Source organism: Falco punctatus (assembly GCF_963210335.1).
Source record: "Falco punctatus genome assembly, chromosome: 7".
In the NCBI taxonomy this organism is placed as follows: Eukaryota; Metazoa; Chordata; class Aves; order Falconiformes; family Falconidae; genus Falco; species Falco punctatus.
In genome coordinates this window covers 49,441,035-49,468,445 of record NC_137587.1, presented here as the reverse complement: position 1 = coordinate 49,468,445, position 27,411 = coordinate 49,441,035, and the positions used below count along the sequence as shown (strand labels likewise).

Sequence of the window (27,411 nt, the reverse complement as noted above, 5' to 3'; positions counted from 1 at the left end):
TTTTAAACATTGGGGAACTTCAAATAGCCCAGCACTAACCAACAGGAATTTATTTTAACCATTCATTTAAAATACCAACAGTTTTGTTATTTCTGCAGCTTTACAGCTCCAATGGGTTTAATGGAGCCTTCCATCACATTATCTTTTTCAGATACATGCATTAGCTTGCTGGGTGCTGAGATGTATGGCTGAAAGAGTGACTTAGACTATTTCCTTTTAGGCTCTGATCTGTTTCCATTAAGAATTTTGGGCATTACACAAAAGTTACATAGACAGGAAAGCATGCACCATTGCGAAAATAGCTACTTAACAAGTACAGAATATTTAGAGATGTATACCAAGATAAGCATAAATCCTCTTTCCTTTTCCATTTAACAAATTTGGAGGCGATTTTCTTCATGTAAAGGAAGCAAACTGATTATTCCCTCATCTTTGAGGAAGAAATTACTTAAGAGTTAAAAACCTGTGTATGCATATTGAACCGAACTTTGCTATCTCGTACAGGAAAATTCTAAATAAAAACATCGCACTTGTCAGCAGTTTCCTCCAAGCCAGAGGGGTGAAAGAAAACTTGACCTGGATGGGATTGTTTCCTAAACTTTGTTTTTAAAATGATCTATCAGGTCACTTGGTTTCATGCAGACCGACTAGTTCACACAGACTGTAGCATATACATTAAACAACTTTTTTTAAATGCTAAGTTTGAGTATTTTTGCTGACTACAGTTTGAGAACCTCTCTTGCAGGAAACCAACAAAACAAAAAACAATGGAAAAGTGTTGGCTGTAACAGGGCAAGTAATAAAAGTATAATACAGCTTACATCTATGTGTTACAGAAGAAAGGCAAAAGACAGAAGCCACGATAGCTAAGGCTATCACAACATGCTACCTGGAATAATACAACTTTAGGAGCACAATGACAAAGCTACCTAACCAAGTGTCAGGTGTCTGTAATTCATTGCTCATCACAAATTAATTACTAGTTTACAGTTGTGTTTCAGCTTGGCTATGTACTATGTACTGCTTAGCTAAAAACAGACAGCGGAAAAGCAGGGGGAAGACTACACAAATTGGAATTATATTCTGATAATTTCAAACCTGCAGCACAGAATAGTAAAAGATTCCAAACCATGGAGAAAGCTGTCATGAATATTCTCTCAGCTATTTTAAAAAGATTTTAAACCTGAACCGGTTTCTTCATCTGCTTTACCACCCAGCCAGAGTACCAACCTGCCATACAGCTGTTTGAGCACAGGTTATTAAAACCAACAGTACCTGTAAAAAGCTGCACACCAAACAGCCCCCGGCACCAGAACAGAGTGGGCATGCTCTGACCTCCCCCCTTCCAGCGAACTGACCTGTAACCCAGAAGTTGTCTCGCTTTCCCTTCACAGATGACAGTACATATGAGAAGACTTCTTCCCCTCTCACGCTAAAGCAGCCCACTGAACAGTGAATTATCAGACATGCAGAATGAAGGTAAAAAATACTCTGTAATAACCACTTCTTCCTCTATCCTGTTATTCAACAAAACCTCAAATTAAGCATCAGTGGTTTGGGTTTCACTGGTTATCTGGACTTCAAAGAGTTTGGCAGTATGCATCTTGGCTTGCTTTCTTACTTCAGGAAAGCTGACCGCAAACTTAATTGGGTTCCTCCTTAGTGTAATATACTCTAATAACTTTTTCCTAATTCTTACCATTATCACATGAAATCACTTAATTCCAGTAACTTTAGGATTGCTAACAGAATCTTAGCTTTTTTTCAGTATCAGAGGTGAAGCAGCACAGAAGACAGACAGCCTTTGCCACAAAACACCTATAGTTAGATACCTTGCGCACACACAATATTAATGATATAAGCAATGCTCCTTATCTGCATACCTGTATCATTAAGAGTGAAGTTACACAACACTGTCATTAAAGATGGAAGACTGAGGATTTGCTCCTTTCCCTGACGTTGCTGTTGCTCCTTTCCCTGATGTTGCTGTCAGGAATGCAGTTCTGATTCCACTTCTGTGCCCACCAACTCACTAACATAGCAGAACATCTACTTTTGCCAGGTTCACATTCTGCCGGGTTAGTGAGTTAAATTAGCTGGCAAAGATCTGAGGCAGTAGCACCAATGTCGGTGGGGAGGAAGAGGAAGGGCTGAGGCTCAGGAACTTCCTTTGCAGCAGCAGGCTTCTAAACCCGATTACGTTCTTACAGATAACTTTACTTTGAGAATACTTCCCAAATTGCTGTAGCTGTTTTAACTCTAGCATTACTATCTGCCAGCCATACAGTAGTACATATACACAGACAACTATGTAGTTGCATTAGAGAAAAATGAAAAGTGGAAAAGATGATAGTGAATACTTGATCCGTAAGGAATCCTTCTCATTTGCCCTCACAGACCTAAAGCTGAGTCAATGAAGTGACTCATGCTCATGAATGCGAACATTGAAAACCTGCTAGTATAGTTCAGCTGGCTGATCCCAGTACACATGGGATTCATAAAGTTCGGCAAGTGACCGACACACCTGCATTCCAAGTATCAACTTCTACAGTGTTCCTGCAAGAGGCTGCAACCTGCAAGCCTACTGGCTTATAGAAATTGCACCCAAAAACCTTGCTGCAGTTAACCTCAGCAATCAAGCAACTTCCATAAGCCTCATCAGCATCACTCACAGGGGTACACTTTATTTACTCAAGAATATTTTGACTTAATTCAACTTAGTAAGAAACTGATCTGGGCTAAATCTGCACAAGGATTTGAAACAAACACAAGAATATGCACTAAAATGGCAATTACTTTTAATTAAACCTGCTCATGTTTTGAATGTTCTGACTACAAGATGCTTTGGTGTTTCCAGGTATGTTCTCAAGGATGCCAAACTGCCTGCTTGGTGAGTTACAGAAGAGCTAAGCAACGCCCTGGCAGTTGTTACAGCAAGCAACGAACTTGCCATCTGATGCCATTACACACCAGCAGGTAGCGAGACTCACAAGTGGGAAGTTTTTCAAGTTTCCAATGACTGCTGCAGTCAACCAGGCAAGCTGAGAGGGGCCTGGAAACCAAGCTGTAAGAAAACCTTCCTAGTCCTCAAAAGCCAGTTCTGAGGGTCAGGTTGGCTTGGAAGGCTAGCATTTCCATAGATACCTGCTTCTGAGAAAATATGTGGGCACCTGCCACAGAGCTTTGTATGCAGATAGCTAACAGATACAAATTACTGGAGGCTTAGGAAATGATCTAGCAATAAACCCAGGCAGAAATCTTACAGAGTCTTATCTGAAGTTCAATGTCAAAATGACTCCAACAAGACATTCTGACATCATCAAAATCTTGTAGAAGATTTGCAGAAGACTTCTGAGCTTCTCAATTATAAATAAGATTGACAAGGAAAACCAGAGAAAGACCAACCAAAATGCCCCACATCTATTAGAAACTTACTGCCACTTTGCTGCCTCTAAGCAGTATTCATTTTCCTATGATTTTATCAATAAATGTCAAAGCAGTCAAGAGAAGCAATTGCAAAAATGAAGATTTAACTCCATTTTACAGTATTATTGTGCTACAGTAACTAGAAAGCTCATGTTTCAAACAAATAAAAAGGTAGAGATACATTTCAACTGTTAGCTAAAAAGCAATTTGCCTCTCCAGATTCTGATTTTATTGTAGCTATGTCAGTTATGACTGATTCCATATACAGGGTTTTTTTTTATTACTATTATGCACTCAGTTAAACCATCTGCAATTTCAGCGACCTCTGAACAGACCATTTACAATCCACACTTTTAACCTGGCAGATTCCTCTAGCCAATGCAGGTCGACTGCAAATCCTGTACCCCAGCAAATGTTTTACTATGATTACTTCACTTTTTATTTTGTATTTAATACAAATGCCTTGATAGATTTTATCCTCCTTCCTTTCCTGTATCAGTCATTATATGGTGAACTTCCGAAGTAATATACGCTTTTCTGTTTTGTGATCTGCCTAGCATGTCACAGAAGTTATGAGAAGTAAACAACAACATATAAAAAACCAAACATTTAACAAACATCAGCATTTAATTTAGCACATCTAAACTATGTTGTTATTAAAAAAAAAGTGGTCATAAGTGACAGTTTTATACTACACTAAGTTTTGATGACTAAACTGGTTCTTTTATTCCAACAAAGTACAGTGGACATAGTAGCTGATCACATGCCAGAAACTACAGTTATTCTGTTAACTAATCCACAGGATTTCAGCAGTTCTAAGCATACAGTGGTGGAAGGTCTCATGCTTATGACTCATGCTACAATTTTTCCCTCTCCTATTGTTTTGCAAATTCTCTGCTTAATCTAAAATCCATTTCAACTAGAAACTTCCAGGCTCAGCAGAAACTTGAAGATAATATGTTCTAAGTGAATGACATTTCAAAAGGGCATATCTACAAGATGTATCTACAAGATCTTAAACCAATCTAACTTTGGGCTGGCACATCCCTACCCTTGTCACTGGCTTCTAAGTTTCTGCCCCTTCCTGCCTATGTATACAGATACCTGTGTGATCCCACAGTGAGCCCGTTCAGGGAGCTAGCTGATCAAGCTGGAAACCTCCTAAGTGCAACCATGAGGATCCAGAGGGAGAGGGCACATAGTGGTGGAGTGGGAGTAATACAGGGCGTGTCACACAACGTCGTGGCAATCCAGAATTCAATAGGCTTTAACTGGAGATATACCACGAAGAATCATTAACCATCCTGAATGAGCTATGTCTTAAAGTAAATGGGCATTCTGAGGTTTGGGTTTCATTTTAAGGTATGGATTTATTTTCATAAAATATTTCAAATTTCCACATTAGCAGAAAAGTTGTCCTACATATACTAGTAGTATATTTTTTAATGGGATACACAGTAATGAAATTTTGTCTCAACAGATCTTTAAAAGCAGATTCAAACTTCAAGGATTATGAGTTCAGTCAGAATAATGCCTGCTTTCTCTGCCTTATGGCTGGCAATAATGCTTTGAAACTGCTTTTGAGAATATCTAGGATACTACAGTAGCCATGCTGAAATCTACGACTCTCTTCTACTTCATTGCTTTAGCTATGCTTAGCAGGCCATTTTTGTGCGGTAAAACAGTGATACAAATTACTATATATTGATGAATAAAGCAATTTACAGGAATACACTTCAGATTATATCAAAGTTATAATAAAAATACCATGGGTCTGTAAGAACAGCAAGAGTGGTGCAAGACAAAATTCAACCTACTTCCCAGTGATAATTTTTCATGCTGGGTACCTCAGGGCACGAGGGCAAACAAACACATCTTCAGAAATAAATGCACAAAATGACAAATCTTTTATCACCACCTTTCCATGTGAAGTTTCTTTATCAGCCTACCACCCTTTCTCAGACAGTGAAATTCCCACCAAGTCATCAATAATAAATACATTCAGCCATCAGTTCACCTACTAATGAGTAGCTTTTAGCATACAGCACCTGTTCAGAGAAATCAAGGACTTTGCTGTCATCTTCCAAACTTAATAATTTACAAGAGTCAACTTCATCCCAAAAGACAAACAATCCGAGTAATATCAAATTCTGTTTTCCAAGCTGAGTCAAGGTACAGCATTTCAGAAGCCATTAGGATCTATCAGCGAATAAATTAATATTCTTCTGTGGAATAACTCAGCAGCTAAGGAATTATCCATCTTAAAACGGCCATATTATTAGAGACAGAAAGTCAGGAACCTTAAGAAACTTGCACTGTTGAAAATTAGATCAAAAAGCTTTGAAAATTATTTAGTATGGAAGATTACTAGAGATCTCCAGAAACAGAATTCACATTCAACAGCAAATACTCACTTTGGCAGTACAATATAGACAACCAGGAAAGGGGAAAAGATAGCCTATAGACTCATCCTGGGAGAAAACACTCAAGTTCTGTACTTTGCCATTCAGATGATCTGTATTTGCACCAGGTATTAGTTATGAAGGGCAACACAGTGATTGCTAGGAGTATCTGGAAACGAATTATTACTATGCGATAACTAGGTCTACTTGTTACGGCCAGAACTGCAGTGTACATCTACAAACAGAACCAACCTTAATACAAATTGCTTATTTTTTCTTGGTGGCTCCTGCTACAGATACACACTTTACTTCTATAAAACTGCTTTTTGCTCTGCACAAACACTCACTAGTAATAGAGTGTTTGCCTACAGAGAAAAGTTACCTAGGTAAGACATCAACTTATATCTGATCCCATACTGGTTTATGATATTCTTTCTTTTGTTTTGAAGGCCTCCTAAATGAAATAATCTAAATGCTGGAGGAGCTGGCTGGAACATCCAGTCATGCTCTGAAAAAGGAAGGAGGTCCTGTGTTCTTCCACTGGCTCTGTCAAGCAGGTGTTGGAACAGCAGCTAGGGAGCTTTAGGTGCTCCATCTCATTTCTCACTCCATTTAGATTAATCATACGCTCCTAATTCCGTAAGTCTTAGATAGGGATGCTCTTCCAGGCCTTGTATATGAACTATTATAACTTCCCTTCCTTACCTACTTAATTAGCAAAGTATCCCTTCCACCTACAAAATCAATGGGCAGAATTACTATAGGATACAGGATAGAAATGCTTAAAACCCAGATGTGCCTTAGAGCCTATGCCTGTTACATTTCTACAAAAAGCAGGACATAGAACACATTTTATTGCAGATCATTCTAAAATGGCAGTAATTAAGGAACATGCTATTTCCTTAATTGCAATGTCCTTTTTATAAAATACTCCTTTACTCACATCATATTATAAGCAGCAAACCACAGCACTACACTGCCTCTTCAGAGCTAAATGTGTATGATACTAGTTCTTTCTTAAATTTCTCTTTTACCTCACTAACATTTAGCTTCCACTTAAGACTTTTAAACAGCATGTCTTAACACAAGAAGTGTTCAGCTGATCAGGCTACTTGATAACATTTTGGGACTACAAGGAGAAAAAAAATCATCTCAGTTATAAAACAACCACCATGAAATAAAAGAAAAAATGGAATATTAGAAATTCTTTAAAACAGTGAGTACTGAAACATTTTTTCAAAAGAATAATGGCTATCTTCCTGTAAACAGACAGTTTTTACTGAAGTTTTGTATTGCGTATTCTTTTGAAACCAGACACAAAGGCTAATGAATAGTTAGTATCTTTACAAATTCTCTTTTGCAACAACAGTGTATCCACTCTAAACTCAGTCCAACAAATTCCAGACAGGTGATCTGATGGGACAAAATTAGTATTTCATGTGGGACACGTTTAAGATCAACTATTAGCAGCATATGTTCACAGAAGGAAAATAAAAAGATGTCCTGTTAAGAAATACAATTGTTCCCTTAGCTTTTATGAGGTGATATCAAGTTCATTATGTATAAAAACGTCAATGCTTCAAAGCAAAAATTTGTATACGTTAGTCAGTCCAATGCAACTGAATGTCTCAGCCTATACATACCACTCCCTGACCCACAAAATTCTAATAAAGCGTTACTCCTACTTTAAAAAAAAGCTACTAACCTTCATTCCTCATTGTCTTTAAACTAGCAGCTACACTTCAATTTGCATCCAAAATGTCGCTGAAGCGCCCCCCCCCCCCCCCCCCCCCCAGCTCTGGATGATTTCAAATGCGTGAGACACAGAAAATGGAAACCAGTCTCCTAACAGTACTCCCTACTGGTTACCTGGGGTAGTCACCCTGTTACTCCTCATGGACAGATGAACATACAAAATTAGAGTGTACAGTGGATGAAGTATAAATACTGTAACAAAAGCAAGCACTGCCAGATTAACAAACCTTGGTTTTGTGAAGACTAAGAAATCTTTAAGGTTACTTTTAATCTAAAGTAGTACACTGAAAACAGTAATTAGTGGAATTTATCTGGACACATACTCAGCTCACACCATATTTCAGTTTCAACATACAAACCTTTTTCCACAAGTAGAACAGTGCTTTTCTAATATCGAGAAGTAGAAGTATTTTTGAAAGACCATTTTGTCTCCTAAGAGACTATTAGGATCAGTTTTCTGTTCTAAACAAATTCTTATCTTCTCAAACAGCTCCAGCTCCTCCAAAATAACCCAACTATCCTCAGCTTTCTAGCATACTTACCTGCCAAAAGAAACACATGCTTCTAAAGGAGGAACAGTAGAAAACTGAGAAGTATTATTTAATGTCAACGAAGTTTGAATAAGCAAAAAATATTGTTTCTTTCCTTGGAATTACAATTATCAAAGGTTTAGCCTAGAAATGCTCCTTTTTCATTGGGCTACTAAGATGAGCTGCCTTTATCCATTTGGTTTTTCCACAGATTGTTACATTTCAAGATCTGCTATCTGCAAGTTAGAAATGATCTGCGTTAACACTTCAAAGATTCTTTTTGTGCATGTGAATGCTATCCTGAATTTTCTAAATCAGTATTTCCTGAAGTTTTGGTGTTTTTTACCTTGAAGTCTCAGTCTTCAGTAATTTTTATTTGCACATCCCCTTATAAAACTTCCGATTTAAAATATTGAAGACAACACAGTCCTGTCAGTCACTTCCTAACACACTAATGGGCCATGTACCCCAGCTGTTTTGTCTATATGCAGTCAAGCAATACACATACCAAATATACTTACATGGAACGCAGTGTAAGTATACACTAGAGTATCTGACATTTCACCTTCCCAGCCTGTGTATTACTGATTTGTACTATTGGGATTTGTGCAGTCACAAACCTTATTGATTTGTACTATTGGGATTTGTACTATTGGGATTTGTGCAGTCACAAACCTTATTTTTTCACATCAACTCCTCATCTCAGACACTAGCAGTTTTGAAACAACTTTCTCATTCATAACAGGTCAGAACATTTTGACTACAGACCACACACAAAAAGCAGTTTTATAGCTCTGGTATTCCAAAGGCTACTAAGATACTGCTGTATAAATCACAAAGGTCACGGTGCTTTCAGCTGCCCTCTAGGAACTGAGAAGCCAAGAATGCCAGAAAGCCCCTCTTTCAGTTCAGCTGCGATGGAAAATCGGGTTCAGTATGCACATTTATTGTCTTGAAAGTTACAGCACAGTGATACTAACTTACAAGGTGCATACAGAACACAGAATGTAAGTTGCCCTGGAAGAATTTCATGCTTTCTTGTAGACAGGTGAGAAGTTAACATGTACAAATCACCTTTTCACTGGCTTTTAGGCCAGTATTTTTAAACACTAACATTTCCTTAGTCATTTCCTTCATTAGGTTATTGACAATCTTCATTTTTCTTTCCAAAACTATGAGAAGGTGTTGCAATTTTTGTTTGTTTGGTTTTAGGGGTTTGTTGTTTGGGGCTTTTTTTTAACAGAAGGTCCAAACTCCCTGAGGTTCTTAAGTTACATCATCTCTATAGATTAATTTTCTCTTTCACTCCTTTTCATCTCATTTCTCTGTTCAAAAAGATTCCCACCCACCCCCCCCCCACCCCCCTCCCCCGTGAAAAACGAACCTAACATCAACGTTGTAATGCTACACTGTTCTCAGTTGTAAGAGGAAGTGATATCTGAGATACCAGATCATTTGTACTGCAATTTTGTATGGTATTTTGTGATATGGCACAATCTTACTGAACTTTGACACTTTCTATTTTTTATTTGCAGTTACTATATACAGCAATAAAATTAAATGTGTACCAGCTTTATGAAAAAAAATCTGATGTTAAGTTCTCTATTTTAAACATAACACATTATGTAAACTCTTCTGTAAATGCCAGAACCTTTCTATGTGTAGACACATACAAGCTCAGCTTTGTACCACTACCTCTCTCCTCTGTGCAGAAAGCATTGAAATCAAATAGGAAACAGAGGCACAATTGTTGAGATGTTCCTGAGAGACAGTTACAGTTTCATGGCTTGATCACTCCAACTTTCTCTTTTGTTAATAATGTAGCTGAGTAAAAATGATCTGATGCTACTTGTAGATTCATTTTAATGAATCCCTAGAAACAAACGCCTAGAGTGAAGCACACCCAGATCTCCTGAATAAGCAGGAAAATTTCTGCAGAAAGATTAGAAACCTTTTCAGTTTATATACATCAATAACATCTTTTTTATCCTGAATCCCTACTCTACTCCAAAGAAGAAAAAAAAAAATAGAAAAAAGTTTTATGAAGTTTCCTTAGTTAAATTTGAAAATCAGTGCCTGAGCTAACAAAATCCTCCAACGCCAGCTTCCTCTTCCAAGTCTTAGTATATTAATCTTTTTCTTTTAGCTGCTCCAGCTCTTGCATAACCATGCCATTTCCTGAATTCAAATCTCAACAAATAAACCTTAAAGCTGAATACTTTATTAAGCTTTATGAATATTTCCTTAAGCAGGACATCCTTTTAAAACTGGGGTAGACCATCACAATTCAGTGTCCTTTTAGCACTTTCAGAGTAAGTATCACAAGCACTGCAGCAATCAACAAGCTGAAGATCTTACTGAAACACAAAACTACTACCCTCTCCAGAGGTTTTTAATAAATTACCAATGTTTTGTTTAAATTCTCATCATTCCATACAGCAGCCATTTATTTCTCTGTAGAAACATATTTGGGCAAGCTCACAGGGAAATCCTGTACTGGTATTTTTAAAGGAAGACAAAGCACACTGCTGGCATCCTCCATCTTTCTGTACAGCACGAAACCACATACCTTTCCCAAGTGTTCAAACCATAACACAAGTGGTTATTCCAGTAAAATATGAAAAGTAAAAAAGTATTTGATCTACAAAGATGCTCAGTTTTGAGCTGCCTGCTAGGTAGTTCCTTTCATTACTGGTATTCCTAGTGAAAATCCTCACTAGAGGCTAAAAGCAAATCTGTTAACTACCGTGTTCAAGCTCCTAACTGAACACATGCTGGAGTTCCTGTGTGTTAACTATTAACCTAAAATGTGCTACCTGAAGCATGACTTACAGGATGAGGACAACAGCAGTTGATGGTAATGAAGATTGTAAAAGGACACGGTCCAGAAAAGACTTTTGACTAAAAGCGTATTATAAGCAAGGAAAAAATCAATCATCTTGAGGAGCAACAGCTATTGGGGAAAAAAGTATGGACTTCAGACAGCAAAAATCTATTTCACAATTAAGTTCATTAAAGCAAACTATTCACTATCGCAGCATTATCATCTACTCAAGACCCATGAGATAGCGTTTCTCAAAGAAGCTGGAGAATAAAAACAGTATTAAGAAAAAATTACCTGTTGCAGGTTTAACATTTTAAAAATGTCTTTAGTAATCCCCAGTGAAAAACACTGAATGACATTCAAGAGGACAAGCCAGAGTTTTGCACACCAAAACTACAAAAGTTCATTGCACAAAGAACAATAAGTAGTGACTTAAACAAGAGGATACCATCTTTCCATGTCCCTAGTCTACCTTGGTGGCAATGTAAACATTTTTTTTAATCAGCCACTCAGCAATATGCATACTGGTCAGCCCCAAAACTTATTACATGCTTGACTGAGCAAGTACTCATACCTTTATAATCTCAATTATTTAGCACAACAAGTGAATGCTGAGACCCAAGTACACCATGGCAAGATGAAATGACAAGTAGTGGAAATGGCTGTGCCAAAACCATACTGTGCCAATCCAGCCTAAGCAGCACTTTCCTAAGGAATGAGGGACAGAAACCAATATAATTTTTAAAAAGTGATCTTGAAAACATACAAACTGGGAAACAGTCTTATAGTTCTTGGAGTGGTGCCACTATGATCAGCATCTTGTCACCTCCCTTCCCATGCCCTCTGTAAGACAAATCCTCTAAGATGAGCCTGAAAAGTCAACTGAAACGGAAGTGAAGAATCTAGAATGACAGATTGGATCTTAACGTATAACTACCTAACAACAAAGAAAAGAAAGCCTGAAAGCAAACTTAGTTTAATCCACCATACTTCAGTTTACTGTGTTATACTGGCATTTCCAATCTATAGTGTCTTGGAAGTCTTGACATGTGCATCAAACTTGTAATCTGAAGCTAAAGATTGGGTGAAATTTATGTAGTATTAATACAGCAGTGTACAAAACATTATGAAAGACAAAGCCTTTTTTAATTTGTGAAGGTACAAAAGTTCACAGGTTTTTCTGCTCTAAAACACCTGAATTTATTCAGTAATAAATTTACTTTAAAAATTATCTATTACTGCATACTCAAATATGTTTAAACCATCAAGCTTGTAGATCGTTGTTTTTCTCTTTAAACAGTACACAAGCAGCTGAGCCTTTCTGAGCCAATCAGCATGTTAACAAAACATTTCTTAAGGTGCAGATTTAAGATTTGTGTAAGATGATAAAAAAGCTAATTTTGGTCGAAGGAACTATCCAACTTCTTTGGCCATGTGTTCCCAGCTGTAGCTGATGAAAGTGCTTGTGGGTTGTGTAATCAGCTAGATAGATGTAGTTCCTACTCTGGCTGGAAACAAATCCCCCACACAAGAAAACTTCCAGCCAGATTAGGAACTTGATTCAGCTGGCCACATCTGCACAAGTGCTAATACAGCCAAGAACCCCCTTCTTTGGCTGTACTGCCTAAAATCAGCTTAACACAATCAAGAAACTGCATCTGCTGAACCACAGTTAAGTACCTCTGGGATCTTTACTTGTAAACAGCTTCATGCTTTTATTATTACTCCACTTCAAGATTATACAGAGAGGCAACTCTAATTTCCTAGCATGTCATTTCATCTTTTTTGCAAGTTATTTCTGAACATTGAAACACATCTAGAGAATTACAATAATTCTTAGGTAAAAACTTGAATTGGGCATGGTATAGCAGCATATTTCTGGTAAAGTCTAAGACTTACTCCATTTGTACTCATTTCCTATAAATCACATATCCATATTGGTATTCTAAGAAAATGAAGTTCGTTGCTGTGTGTCCTTCCTTAACAACTGCCAACCAAACAAAAGGAGAGTTAGGACGACAGATGCATCTTAAAATCTTCAAATTTTACAAAAAGTACAAGCTAGTGCACTGCTGAGGAAGACTTGACAGTTGATTACTGAACTGGCCAGCCAAACCAGTCTTAGATGTATGGCTCCAGCCTAGCCACAACCCTGCTGTCTCATCCTTGGTAGAGTTGACAGAAGGCCATGGCAGGATGCAATGGATGTGACAGAAGGGGATGGTAGCAGTGGGAACAGACAAGAATGGGGAAATATGGGGGGGAAAAAAAAGACAAGTATATTGGAAAGTAAGCTCTCTACTTGCAGCGGCAGTTAAAAAATAAATAAATAAATCCAGTTTTCCAAGAACTTGGTTTTTTGTCCCAAACTGACAAGAGTAAAAACTTCTTTTCAAAGAAATTAGATGTTCCACAGCATTTTTCAGTTTTGCCAAGCAATACCACCGCACTAAACAATTCAAAGTTAACAACAAAATATATTTCAACTCTTTGGGGGAAAAAAAAACCAAACAAAAATCCCACAAAACACCAAAAATGTGTTAAGTAGCTCATGAAAAAATCACTGCACTTTTGTGAATTGTTTTGGTAATAAAACTGACATTTTTCCCTGCAAAAGCATCTATACACCTTTTCCAAACGAACAAATAAACTTGTATTTCCACTCCAAGTCTTATCTTTCCACCCTAACACTTAAGATTTTTCCAGTGAACTCAAGCACTTAAATTTATTTCCTTTAAAGTCCCAAAAGGATAATCAATATCATATAAGCTCCATCTCAACAGATACCAGCTCCATTACTGTATAATCTATTGGATAACTGATCCATAACTGTAAAATACGTATTTACATTTGGCATGCAGGTATCAAATACCATCAAGTTCATTAGGCAGTTTGGTCCAAGGACACTTTTCCTGCAAAACTTATTCCAAGCTTTCACAAGAAGTTGGGGTATGTTTTGAATCATCTCAGTTAATTTATAATATAGTAACTCTGTAGAAGTCTAATTGTTTAATTTACAGATCACATATTCCATGCACTTTCACAGAATCACCTCATTAACTCCTGCCTCCTCTTCAAGTAAGGGAGAGTAAACAGACTGCTCATCCTGTTTTAAATTGGTCACTTGAGTTTTGCTTTGTGCCTTTTCATCTTAAATAGAAAAACAGAAGTAATTTTCTTACCCTGGCAACAGTTTGTCTCTTGAATACACATAAATAGTTGGCTTTCAGTTTTGAAGACCAGATTTGAGTAGTTCTCTGAATAAAATCCAAAAATCAGCAGCTAGTTCCTAAATAAATTATTTTCTATTTAGGAAAAACACTGTGCCCTTTTACTTAGACTTTCACAAAAAGGATGTAGTTATTGTAAGAGAAAATTTCAGGTTGGCAATTTTTTATATGGTTCTGAATTTGGACTGAGTCAATAGGATAACAAATTCACATATTAGCTAAGTTGCACTTTTGAGAATGAAAAATTACACCTAATTTAGCATCTGGAGGAAGGTGGTAACTTTAGTTATCAATATATGGATATAGGACAACGCATTTTTATTTTATGCATACATAACAACCCAAGAAGGAAAGAAAAAGAATTGAAAGTTAGCAAAATACAACTGCTGCAATGCGTTATGTCAACAGATATTTACTCTCAGACAAATTTGTTAATATGTAGTGAATATATTTGGCCCATCAGAATGAAATAGCTAAATAATCCTGTCAAAATGTTTTTTGAGACAACTCATGTGAGATCCTGTAAGCAAGCAGGCTTTCTATTCCGACTTTCATTAATAATGCAAAACCAGCAAGACTAACCCTCAACTGCAACAAGTTACACACCTATTTGCGAAAAACCATTTAAAATACTATCAAGATGATCAAAATTATCTGAAGGACAATGCAGCCTATCAGAAAGACCAGTTTTGAAGATAGGTATTACAGTTCAACAAGTTCCACTTGTTTATAGGTAGTTTATAGGACTAATACAAGTGAGAAGGTACTCCAACAAGCAATTTTCCCAGTTCATAAAAAATAAACTATATTTTGTTATATTGATAATTCCATGAAAAAAAACTTAAAATTTTGAGTAGTGGGGAGCATTATTTTAACCCCAAAAAGCTAAACAAAAATGATTTTTCCAGAACTGCAACACCACTTGCAATATACTCAGAAGACAAATTCTACTTATGTTTTCCAGCATTAAAAAGCAGATGTTTTTTCTTGCATTAACACCACTTCATTATAAAATACTTTTAGCCTCTGTGCAGAGAGGAGTGAACATAATGGCTCCCTTAAGGCACAACTTTGAGGTATGAGGGATATTAGTTCAATTTCTTTTTCAAATGCTGTAGAGGCATGACAGAAAGAAACAGCTTCCATTTGTTATGCTCCTAATCCGTCTAGTCTAGAGATGGCTTCGCTCCAGATTTCTCTAATAAACTCTATTAAAGCACAACCCTTCACTGTCCTTATATGCATAGTGCAACCTGTGTGGTCTAGTTCGGCTCACTCAGGGCAAGCATTTCAGGTTTTGAATTATTATTTTTTTTTAAACCTGGGATGGCAAGAGAAGGTCACTTGATTCAAAGAACCCACAGGAATCTCATAGTATTTCAAATATTTTTATTAGTGTGTGAAGACAGACATTTGTGCAGGATGTGGTGGGGAAATTTTGGGTTTGTATATTAGTTTATTTTGGGCAGAGGATGATTGCTAGTTTCCTACTAGTGATTTGCTAGATTGTTTTGCAAAACTGACTATAGTATTGATTGCCTGTTACAATATTTAACCTGTGGAATTCGTGAAGCAGAAGACATCCGTGTAATCTGTCAAGAGCAAAAATTATCAAACAGGGAAATGAATCTGCGTTGTTTGGGTGTGGAAGAATAGTAAGTATGTACCACTGGTACATTTAAATAGAAGAGCTACATTTAGGGAAATAGACTGCATTCTAGTATATAGGGAAGGAGAAGGAAAAACAGGAAGATGCATAAATAAAAGGCAGAGGAATGAAGAGAATGAAGACTGCTTGGGTAACAAAACTCATGCAAAGTGGACCATCTTGGAGAGATCTTATCTAGCCTGCTACAAATTCTTCGGCAAAAGGCAGATAACATTTACAATAGTACACAGGACTTAAAATTCAAAGCATGCTGTTGCACTAAGCCCAAGTCCTGAAAATAACCATTTTAACCACATCCTAGGTCTCATCACAAATGCTATGTTGAGCCTATGTTTCATTGCATTTTTAAACAACAAATTACTGGCTATGTCTCAACCTTTTTCTTTTAATTCAAATAAAAGTACCGGAAATGCACACAAATAATCTGAGAGTATGGGTAAATAACATTTTCTTTTGTGACAAACTCAACTTGGAACATTGTCATCTCCCCACTCAGCTCTCCAAAATGTTGCTGCCATCTTTCTGCAGATTTACTGCTCCCTTGGGTCCACTAATGCAAGACCCATCCCAGGTACTAAGCCCACAACATTTCTACAGCCTGCTTTCCAGTGCAGACCTATGAATCTGTTTTCAACACAAATGAGGAGGCAACAAATTTGTGATAAGCAGATGGGAATGCCAATATGGCTAAAGCGATAAAGATTTAAAAAGATGTATAATATAACTCATGTCCAGTGATGCTAAAAACCTTCTGCATGGCCACAGGTAGAATTGATTTGGGTAAACAGTAACTCAGCTAAATAAGCATCATATCTCATTCCCAGTTTTTCTAGGATCCATTCTTGACACAGCTGTACAAGTACATGTGCTATGCGCTAAAGTAGCACAAAACCAAGAGACAAGGGGGCAGAAGGAGTAAGACAACTCTTCAAGACAGCTTATGCAATGTGTCTGGCAAAACACTACGCAGAGACCGAGGGTGCAGATTCAGGTAACAATTAAAGGATTACATGGGTAGAAAGGCAGAACTGATAGTGCCACTGCCTTCTCTTCTGGCCCTGGAGCATGTTCTTACACACTTCAGTCCTACTTTCACCTGATTCAGGTGAGTGCCTTCAGGGACAAAACACAACATAAATCTTTAACAAAAGTTATGACTGAGCAGAGTTAACAGTTTACTGTTATTTCATTATATTCAACACAGGGATACTGCATAGGTCTCTCCCCCATTACCATGCTCTTGGTGCCAGTCTGACTCCCTCCTTTCTGCTGGTTCTGATGTTATGAGCCTCCTCACGGAGCCAATCTGAATTGCAAACGTATAGCTAAAACTGTCATGTCTTCACTGAATTAATCTTCTGTTGCATTAACAAGTTTAATCAAGTTCAGTGGAGGGCCCACAGGTGCTTGTGACAGAAAGAAAGAGAAGTATGCAGCTGTGGAGAGGAGGGAAGATGGAAGGAAGAACAAGGCTCTTATTTTTGGATTAATTTAGGTGCTGTTTCATGCTACAGCTGAGAGAAGGAAAGGAAATAAGATCTATAAAGAGAAAAAGTACTGCTGCAGGGTAATTAAGACTTAGGAGTAAACATGCCAAATGGTGTCTGCCACATGACAACAAACAAACCTGAATCAGAATGTGAATCTGTACTTGATCAGAGGAAAGAATGTTTTCTCTACTATTTAGGAAGTAGCTTCAATTGTTTGGAAAAGGTGTGAGTCATTAACTCCTGCTTGTACAAGTGAGATATCCAAAGCCATAAATACTTGACATACTTCAAGGGCTCTTTGGAATGGAAGCATGGAAATCTATATGTACCTTTTGAAAAATCACAGAAGCATGAAGCCATGCACCATTTGTTGTATTTAGGCTCTTCTGAATTGTATTACCCAAGCATGACGTGCTATAACCTTGAAAGGACCCATTTTCTTGCTTCTAATGCTTTGGGTAGCTAAACACCTATTTGGGATAAAACATGAGAGGTGGGCAGGACTTCACAGTATGCAGTATTTTTGTATGCCTGAACTTGTAGCTTATCATAGCCATTGAGTTACCTCTCTGATGGCAAACAATCTCATTGGCAACAATTGTGTGTCCTAAAAAAAAAGTCCTCCTCATTCTTTTTGTTTTCATGTCTGCTTATAGGAGCTCAGCATCAAGGCAAAAAGTTTTACTGCCATCTTGCAACACCGATTTTCGTTGCTGCAGGATTCTTCAGGCTATAACACACTCAAGCTCTTCTTAATCTGTTAAGAACTCCTAACATTATTTACTCCTTTTCAACACAGGTTAAAAAGCTGGTTAGATTTCTGATAGAGTTTTCATTCTCAGGTAAAAACCACCACTGATATCACAGAACACCAGTACATTAGGATTAACAAGCACCGGTGAAGAGCTTGGCTCCCAATCTAGACTTAGCCAGTCTGGCTGCTCAAAGCCAAATATTATTATAATGAAAGTATAGATCTTGTTCCTTCAGATGTGCAGCTTTAACATTTTTCCTTACAAAAGTCATCACACTGAGATGGTATTATACTCCTACACTATCCTTCCAGATAAAAGTATGTTTTCTCCACAAGATGTGTTCTTCAAAATGATTCTTGCAATGCCTTCTGACTTGGACAAAAGATACCAGAGAATACTGATTGACTACACATGATCACACTACAAGCACTTTCCAGAAGGGAATCATAAAATACCCCAAAAGTTCTGGTTAACCCAGGTTCAGGGAATAAATGCATATTACTCCACTGTGACTGACAAACTCCTGGGAAAATGGATTGCACAACAGGAAGAAGGCAAAATAAGGCTTAAGAGCCTGGATGCACATGAGATTCATTCATTTACCCTGACCCCAAAGATCAGAATAGAAATACACAAGAGGAACACAAAAAAAATGCTTGGCTTTATGTAAGCACATGGAAAGTATGATTTTACAGTATCATAGATATGTAATTACCTTTTTTTATTACTAGTATATTCTTTCTTAATTCAAATTCCTTTAAAATTCCTGTTGAAAAACCTCTTTAGAACTATATTTCCATTTTCCTTAATTTAATACAAAGACTTATGAAATACTCTTATGAAGAACTTCTTTCCCCTGCTGCATCTATTCAAATTATTTTGTCTTCACTGAGATTGTTCAGTTATCATTACAAGCCAAGGCTATACAAAGTGATCTGTTAAATCTTTCGTTCCTCTGATAAAGAGTTTTTTTGGAATGTAAAAGCCTGACTGCCCACACTATTGTTGCATTTGAAACATTGAAGTCTGCATTTAACTAGTGCTACATCACACAAAATTTCATTATTGTTGGGAAACCAGTACAATATGAGGTGGTATTCCTTCCTTTGCTACTAAGGTCCAAGTCTTATTAAATTCTGTCACTTGGGTGCAGGCTTTTAGCAGTTGTACACTTCATATTGCAGTCTTTTCAGAAAGTGAGGAACATTCGATAAAAAATAACCTGTATAAACACAGAATTCTGAAACAAATATTCACACTTACTGCTTCAGAACAAGTAAATCAAGAAACTGATGATTTTATCTTCAAAAGTTACAGCATACCAAAGCTGCCAAGACTGCAATGTGTTAACAGAGAACCTCCCAACTACAGCTGGATTATTGTATTGATGTATTTGTACATAGTCACCAGGGTAATACTAATAATTTGTGTAATAAAACCACTTAAAGAACAATGAGCTTATACTGTGCCATTTATGAATCTTATCTCTCTTATCCCAGGAAGCAAAAGCAAACTGCTACTGTAGTGAGATGTGATGCAGTTGCCTTTGTGTTTCTGAAGGACAGTGAGGCTTAAGTAGCTGTTGCTGTGAAGTCATGAGCTAAATTTGCAGCACATTTCATACAGTGGCTCTCTAACACAGCAGCAGTAAGAAAAACATTAGTTTGTCTCACTTTCAAGAAGTCTAGGGTAGTGGCAGACCTTTTCAGCCTGGAATCACAAATCACTTAACACTGTGCAATTTAAAAAGAATCTAGAGGATGCAAGTTTTCCATAGCAGGGCCCCATCAGGCTGCTGAGGCAGCCAGCAATCTTCCATGATCCCCTCGAACACACATTCTTAGACTAAAATGCACAGAATTGAAAAAGCTAAATATGCAATGAGAGACATACACATATAAAGCCATTCAAGTGTTCAAAAGAAGTATTTCTTTAAAAGTCACACCCAAATGATGGCAAGATACTGAAGCAATTCTTCTCAAAACAACTGTAGAAACCTACCACAGAAGTACATTTGTGGGTTTTTGCAGCAGAGGTATACTGTCAAACAGAGGAGGCATAGCCAGTGCTTGTTCACTCTGCCACCTAACAACTTTTGTCTTAAAGCAGCAGGTTGACTGATTTTCCTGCTGCATCCACATATTGTTTTCTCACATTACCAGTGATCTGAAGAATGGAAAAAATTACATCATTCAAGAGTGGGCTGAAGGTATCAGTCAAGAAGTAAAAACTTGCTCTTATCAGATGGAGTGATTGATTTACCAAGCTACTTACTGTCTCAGTGAAAATATGCTGAATGACTTTGCAAGCCCATTTCAGTGCAAAGTAAAGCAAGTTATGTTTAAGACTTTTAAATCCCTAACAGTGATGTAAACTAATCTGCTTCACTCTGTAGTGAAAGCAACTAAGTGGTATTGCAGCTCCATTCTGTACTTTGGATGCAGGGGCAGTAACCTGTAGTTGAGGGATGACTGAAAAGTAAGGTACAATATCCCCTCCGTGGGCTCCAACTTGATGTAGAAAGAATTTATCAGTCTGTACCAACACAGAGCAGAACCTAAGTTCAGGGAATGTGGCTGGCAGGTGCAATGACTTCATAAATTTCTGAATGAAAAGTATAAATGCATTAAATATTCTGAAAAAAATTCTTTATTAACCACATTTTATTTTTTGGTAGCAAACAGCCTCATTTTTAGAAATACTAGTGGTAATGAGACACCCACAACAGTCAGCAACAGCCATCCACAAGAAAGATTTCTGGAACTCATCAGTGCTCCAGGCTCTCAGCTTTTCCCCATACCATTTTCTCTTTGATGTAAGTTATTCAACTTATTAGTTCAAGCTTTATCTTTTGATCAAACTTTTGTAATACATAATTTGGAAATTAGTTTTAGATGGACAAGAGCTCCATATCAGATCAACTCAAACAAAGTGGTAACAGCTTAAGACAAATCAGAGCCAAAAGTTGGACTTTCAGAGCATATGTGCAAATTAGTATTTTTTAAAAACCACAGTGTTGACATTACAAGGGAAGGAAAGGAAAGATCATATCTTCTGAGCACTTGATCAAATTACTTCATAATTCACCCACTAAACCTCTCCCTTGGTTCCCATAAAAGACAGCAATCTGAGATGGAACAAGCTTGTGGATTTTAGAGCTTTAAGGGAGAAAAGAGAACTACCATGTTGTAACTAAATCTCTAGAGAATGCAGAAGCATTCAGAGGTACTTTAAATAACAAAGCAATGCTGTGGTATTTTTCGGATATAAAGTAGGGGGTCAATTTGACATTATCCACAATCAACATGCAAGGTACAGAAACTAGGAACACAACTATATAGTGTCTACAATTTCCTACGGTTTCGAGAAAAGTAATTGTCAAAGATACTAGATGCCAGTATTTCAAAGATGGTATCTGGTAGTTCTTAATTTATCCTAGCCTCTCATCTTTGAAGCAATTTCATTTCTGTCTCAGTGCCCAATTTCCACTTTACACATTCTATAATTGTGTTTGTCCTTTTGTCCTTTTAAGTTGACTTCTAAAAGATTCCCATCATTAACACATCTACAAAGAACAAACAACTTGCTCCCTTTCCAAGTCCTTTGGTTGAGATCTAATTATTGAAATTCTAAAATATGTAAGGAAAAAATTATTATAAAGTTGGAAGTCACTCTAAATCACGTCTACAAAAATTTGTGAGCTTGGAATTATGTTTGTTTCTGGAAGGGATGCACATTTTGCATAAGTTTCAGATGCTTAACCTGTAAATTAACTTACTGCATCAGTTACTGTTCACTTCATCTTCTGTCAAGCCCTGGCTATGTTGGATCATATTTAACTCTTAGAGTTTCCCTTTGCATATTCAGGAACTACTCCTCTCAGCCCAGCAATCTTATGCAGGATTTCTAGAATTCCTTACTAACACTTTTTTAAACATTTCAGCTCATCTACCTTCTCTCTCCTTTTTTAAATATACAGCATTCTCTTCTTATTTTCTTAATGAGTAATGCATGATCTTTTTCTTCTTGGGATATGGGCATGCTAACACTTTTTAACCCATAGAACTAAGAGCTCATGAGTCCTCACCAAGATGAAAAAAGTGTTAAAAATAACTCAACATTGAGCTATGCCTATTTCATGGTACAGGCTCTTTTCTTTACAAAAAAAGTACAGTGTCCACAGCTGTGCAATTGATCTTTAGCCATTAAATATCTCCACAGTTTTACAGTTTCTGAAAGTGTCTGCATTGCCTACAAATGAGCTGCATTAATATCAGCAGCACACTAACAGCCAGAGCGCCTATAAAACAAAAGCCCTCAATACAGAACTTTAAGAAGTGTCACCTTCAGATTTAAAAAACAAGAGCTTGTAACTATTTCACAGTTGATCAGTTTGCCAAAAACACCTTCCAGCATTTTGATCCCAAAATCTTGGATTCCTGGTTTATAATCCTTGAGGAAAAATGAACACTTGTTTGAAAAGCATACAGCCAACAGTCTCCTCTGTACCCTCACTTGTCAGTGTGATTATGTACTGGAGATACTGAGCTTTCAGCCAGATGCAAAGTATTTGTCTAGTTTGACCAAAACACCCCAACACCATCCTGACAGAAGAGATGATGAAATAACCCAGAAAAACTAACAGATTAAAACAGAAGATCAGTCTAACAGCTATGCACAGTAACAAAACGAAATTGGGTCCATTGTCTCAAGTCCTAAATAAACACATTCATCATATAGACTATACTATTAAAAAATACCCCAACACACTTCACTTAGTGCTTTAGAGGAATAAGCAAGACTAAAGTAAGCTGTACATTGTATCTTATCTCCATTTTATGAACGAGCAAGTTTAACCTCTTTGTCTCAGTTTCCAAGGCTACAAGTGAGGTATGACAAACACAGGAAGAAAACCCAGATATTTTTTGGCTCCCAGTCTTTTGGCTTTTTTTTTTTTTTTTGGGGGGTGGGGTGGGTGGGGGGTGTGTGTTTGGATTTTTTTCCTGTTCAGCCATCATATCTTTCTAAATTGTAGGCTTTAGAATAATATCTGTGCTCAAATAAGTATGTGCAGCCTGGGTTTTTGGTGATTCAAATTAGCCTTCCTTTTTGCAAATCTGGCTAATTGTTTGGTGATTAAATTTGATAGATTCTTGCTTATATGCAATTGGAAATAATTAAGGAAACAATACCCTGACCAGCTAAGGAAAGGGCATTCCTATAAAAAAAGTTAAACCAAACTACTTTTAAAGGTATGCAAGTGATGTGAGAGAAGACAGGAAACCATATTTAAAGTGTAAATCAAACACATCATTTGGTAAAATTTCTGTAAAAGCTCTGAAAAATGGCTTTTTTTTTTTACTTTTCTCCCCCAGAATGTCTTTCTTCACGACAACAGGAAAAACAAAGCAACAGGAAAATGAAGTGATGTCCCTCCTCCGCAGAGAAGTAATGAACTCTCCTCCCCTTTCCAAAGGGGATCACAGTTTGCCAGCTTTGGCAGCCACTGTAGTATTTAAAATAGAAATGAATCCCAAAATGTGATTTGGCAAACAACTGCTGAAATATTCAGCAAGTCTGTTTTCCCTCTATTCCACTTCCTTTCTACCATTCCAATAATACCCAGAGAAGCTTTCAAACACCTCAAAGATTAAACACACACAGCTAACTTAGACAAAGAGCTCCATGAACTTTAACACATATGCAACACATGAATCAGACCTATCTTTGTAAGAAGAGTGGCTCCTTGTATGATCAGTTCCCAGACTGCTGTGACATTTCAAACAGCTGTTCTTATTCTTACATACAGCTTAAAATTTAAGCGAGGCACCCCGTATGCCTTCCTTGACCTGAAAGTATCGGGTATTTCTCCTAGTTGATTTGTCATTAGTAAAAGCCAACACTATCAAGTTTTATACAGAGTTCCATCATTTTTTCAGTACACATTGGCAGAACCAATATTTCCACAACACAGCAAGGTTTCACTACAACAAGGTGAATTCTACAATCCAGAACACACACTATTTTAATAGATATTTTAGAGCATGCAATGCTGTGTTGAAAGAAAATATACAGGCAAAAGATGGTAGATTAACCAGAAAGATATGAACCCTTCACAGAGATATCCAAATACACTGCCAGACTAAAGCATGCTAGCTGGAGTCAGTATACAAGAAATTACTCCCTAAACTGTTTTTTTAAAAAGCCGTAATATAAAACAACCTGTCACAGGATGGGAACAATAAGCCAGCCATCACAGATGCTCGAAGCAACAACAGAAAGCACATTTTACTAATCTAGGTAAGAAACTGGATGAGGAACAGCACAGTTCAGCTCTAAAAAACATGTTTTAAAGAAGAGGAGCAGAGCATGTGGCAGGTATTACCACCACTTTCATGGGACTTAAAACTTTAAAACCACCCACTCCTCACTATATACAACCAAGCATTGTATATCAATTGATCCATCTTTTGCATTCACAGAATAAAAGCAGTTAAGTATTTCTGAATCTACAAAATGTTAGTTTTAACATGTAACTAGCCAGCCAGCAGACTGGTTCATGTAAGTAGTTTCAATTTCTAAGATGGGCAAAGTGTCTTAAATATATTTATGCAATACCATCACATTACCAAAACATTCTGGAGGTATGTTGGAAGATACCGAACAGGAAAATGTTAGGACCAAAGTTTCCTCACTCAAAGAGTAGAGAAACTTTCCAAGCATTTTTAATAAACATTATCTTCTACATGTTTTAAGTTTCACAATTTTTGTAATCCAGTCCTGAGGCCTGACAGTCATTTCTACTTTGCCATCCATGAAACTGTTCAAAGGCAGCATCAGGAAGACTCAGACTGATTTCACAGATCACTGGTTCAGGCAGTGTTTGTAAACTGCTGACCCAAAACCACAGAGAATTGCTAGGGCCTTGTGGACTGAAGAAAGACTTCCAGCTTGCTAGATCATTTAAATTTATTTGAAACCCAAGGTTTGCCCGTCAGCCTTTCCTAAATATATATATATAATTTTAAGAGTTCATTCTAAATGAGTCCTTTTAGCCCACACAAGCAAATCAGCACACTGTTCCGATTTCCCCTCCCTCAAAGTGCATTGTGTTCTCTCAGTATAATACTCCTGCACAAATAATTCAGGACTTGCCAAAAGCTACCATCAAGCTCTAACAGTCCTACACTGTATATTCTCAAATCAAACAAAACAAATCAGCCTGCTAAAAACATTCAGTACTTAAAATCTCCAATGCAGATGAAGAAATAAATCTCTGCAATAAAGTATTAGCCTGATCAGCCTGCTTCAAAACCTCAGTGCAGAAAAAGCCCAATTTTCTTGCTGCAAAATAAGACTGCCATGCAAACATGAAAACTGCTATGCAAAAGAAATTACAAACAGCTTCAATTAATTTCACCAAGTTACTTTAATGCAGATCATTGCTACCAAATGTTGTAGACAATGGTATTTCCACTTTGCCTTTTTGGTCGCTGGTTCCAACTAATTCAGCTCCACAAGTGAGAATGTTTGCATTGTCAATTTCTGTCACATCAGCATTCTGTTGTGAACACTATGCCCTCTTTTAGATTTCAGTATATATTAAGGAGAGTTTTAAAAAAATATGGGCACATGTCATTCTGCCAATCATTCCCATCAAGCTTTAGTCATGACTTGAAAATACCAAAAGACCTGAATGCATTTTACTGTTTTGCAGACAAACTGATCCCTTGTCACAAATAATGGAAAAAGTGATCTTGTGGTCAATGATGAAACCTGTAGGAAAAAAAAAAAAAAAAAAAAAAAAAAAAGAGGCTTCCTTAAAGTCTCTGACTTGGAGTTTAAAGGCAGGCTCTTCCATGCTCTAGAAGCAGCAAAAGCTCTTCTGTGTTAAAATTGTAATTTCTAACTAGAACACTCTGAAAACTAAGCAACAAATTAAACATCATCCCAGTTTCCAAGTTTCTTCTGTTGCTGAACAACACAGAAATTAATTCCAAAGCTTACTCCCAAATAACATGGTAACTTTAAGTATTCAGTCATGAGAAAAGTAAATACTCCTCGGCAGGTTTGACTGCAAGCTTCTGATATGCAGTGTGGCTGTTCCAACTCACAGAGAGGAATATTTAACTAGCAAAACATATGGCTGCTCTGAACAGACAATAACACATGACCTAGCATGTGCTTTGACAGCAAGTTACACAAGAAAGATGACAATACAACAGTTACAAAATCAAAACATAGCAGTGCCAGGATAAGCCTCTAGAAATACACTTTGTGATATACAGCCATAAATCTTTACCATTTGAGCTAAAAACTTAGAAGCTTTTAGAAACAAAAGCCTAACCCAGCCTAACTGCTGAGGTCAAAAGACATACCCATACTGTATTATGGCAACTAAAATATTTACCATAGCTGTTTTCAAAAGGCTGAGTTCGCAAAGTGAGTAGAACTATGACAGTGTTCTGGGTTCTTTTGTTAACACTTGAATAACAAACTTCAGGCAAGCTTTTAATTCTCTTATTTGTTAAATCAGTGAATTATGGAGTACTGGATTTTGATTGGAGATGATTAAAAAAGCCATTTCACTCTACTGCCTATCTGCTTCCCATGCACAGACAGCTAGGATGCTCATTAAATGTTTCCTCCACCAGCACTTTAAAGAAAAAAAATTTTAGTGAACCAAAGCCAGACTAAATTTCTGGAAAGAAATAGGAACTTTAGTCACACCCCCAAGACAGTGAAACTGCTATAAGGAGGTTTTAAATCACCATTACCTTCTACGGCACTATGTGCATAGAAATGAACTCTTCCTGAAATATGAATGTAAACAGAAATTTAACATTACTTCCTAAAACAGCATTAATAGCCGCTTCATCAAAAATGCCTGTAAGATGTATATATACATATCCAGAAAAATTTGACCTCTTACACACAGTTCTCAGTCTGAAAAAAACTAAAAATAGTCTCCTCTTTAAATGTAAGTTTGCAAAATATATTTCTTCACAACAACACTAAGTTGATTTTGGGATAGAAATATTTTCTTAACCAGTGGATTCAGAACAATGTAGTGTAGAATGATCATATCTGTCCAAAGATACTTACAGAGTCCTCTTCAACAACAAAGAGAAATTATATACCTTAACTTTTACAAATACTGAATGAATCTGTTAATAACAGTTTTCTATAACATTACAAATATATCAGAAGATATGAATTAGAAGTTGGTATATGAAAGTGCCAGAATTGACTATCTTGCAGAGCCAAACAACAAAATAAGACTCCAAAAATTGTTTCTTCAGTTCAAGAATGATTTTTGATTCTCCCCCC

The 27,411-nt window shown here is 37.0% G+C and overlaps 1 protein-coding gene across 6 annotated transcripts in view; it reads right to left on the bottom strand.

The window, feature by feature from the left end:
* PEAK1 (pseudopodium enriched atypical kinase 1) overlaps positions 1 to 27,411 on the bottom strand; it is a 118,369-nt gene that overhangs the window by 80,676 nt on the left and 10,282 nt on the right. The window contains exons 1-2 of one of the 6 annotated variants that reach the window (XM_080396849.1): positions 8,789 to 9,457; positions 1,884 to 8,733 (exon numbers count right to left, since the gene is read on the bottom strand). The exons of the other annotated variants lie outside the window; for them this stretch is intronic. The gene's annotated coding sequence lies outside the window, so the exon portion shown is untranslated. Of the gene's footprint in view, positions 1 to 1,883; positions 8,734 to 8,788; positions 9,458 to 27,411 lie in introns of those variants that run through there. 6 annotated transcript variants of the gene reach the window in all.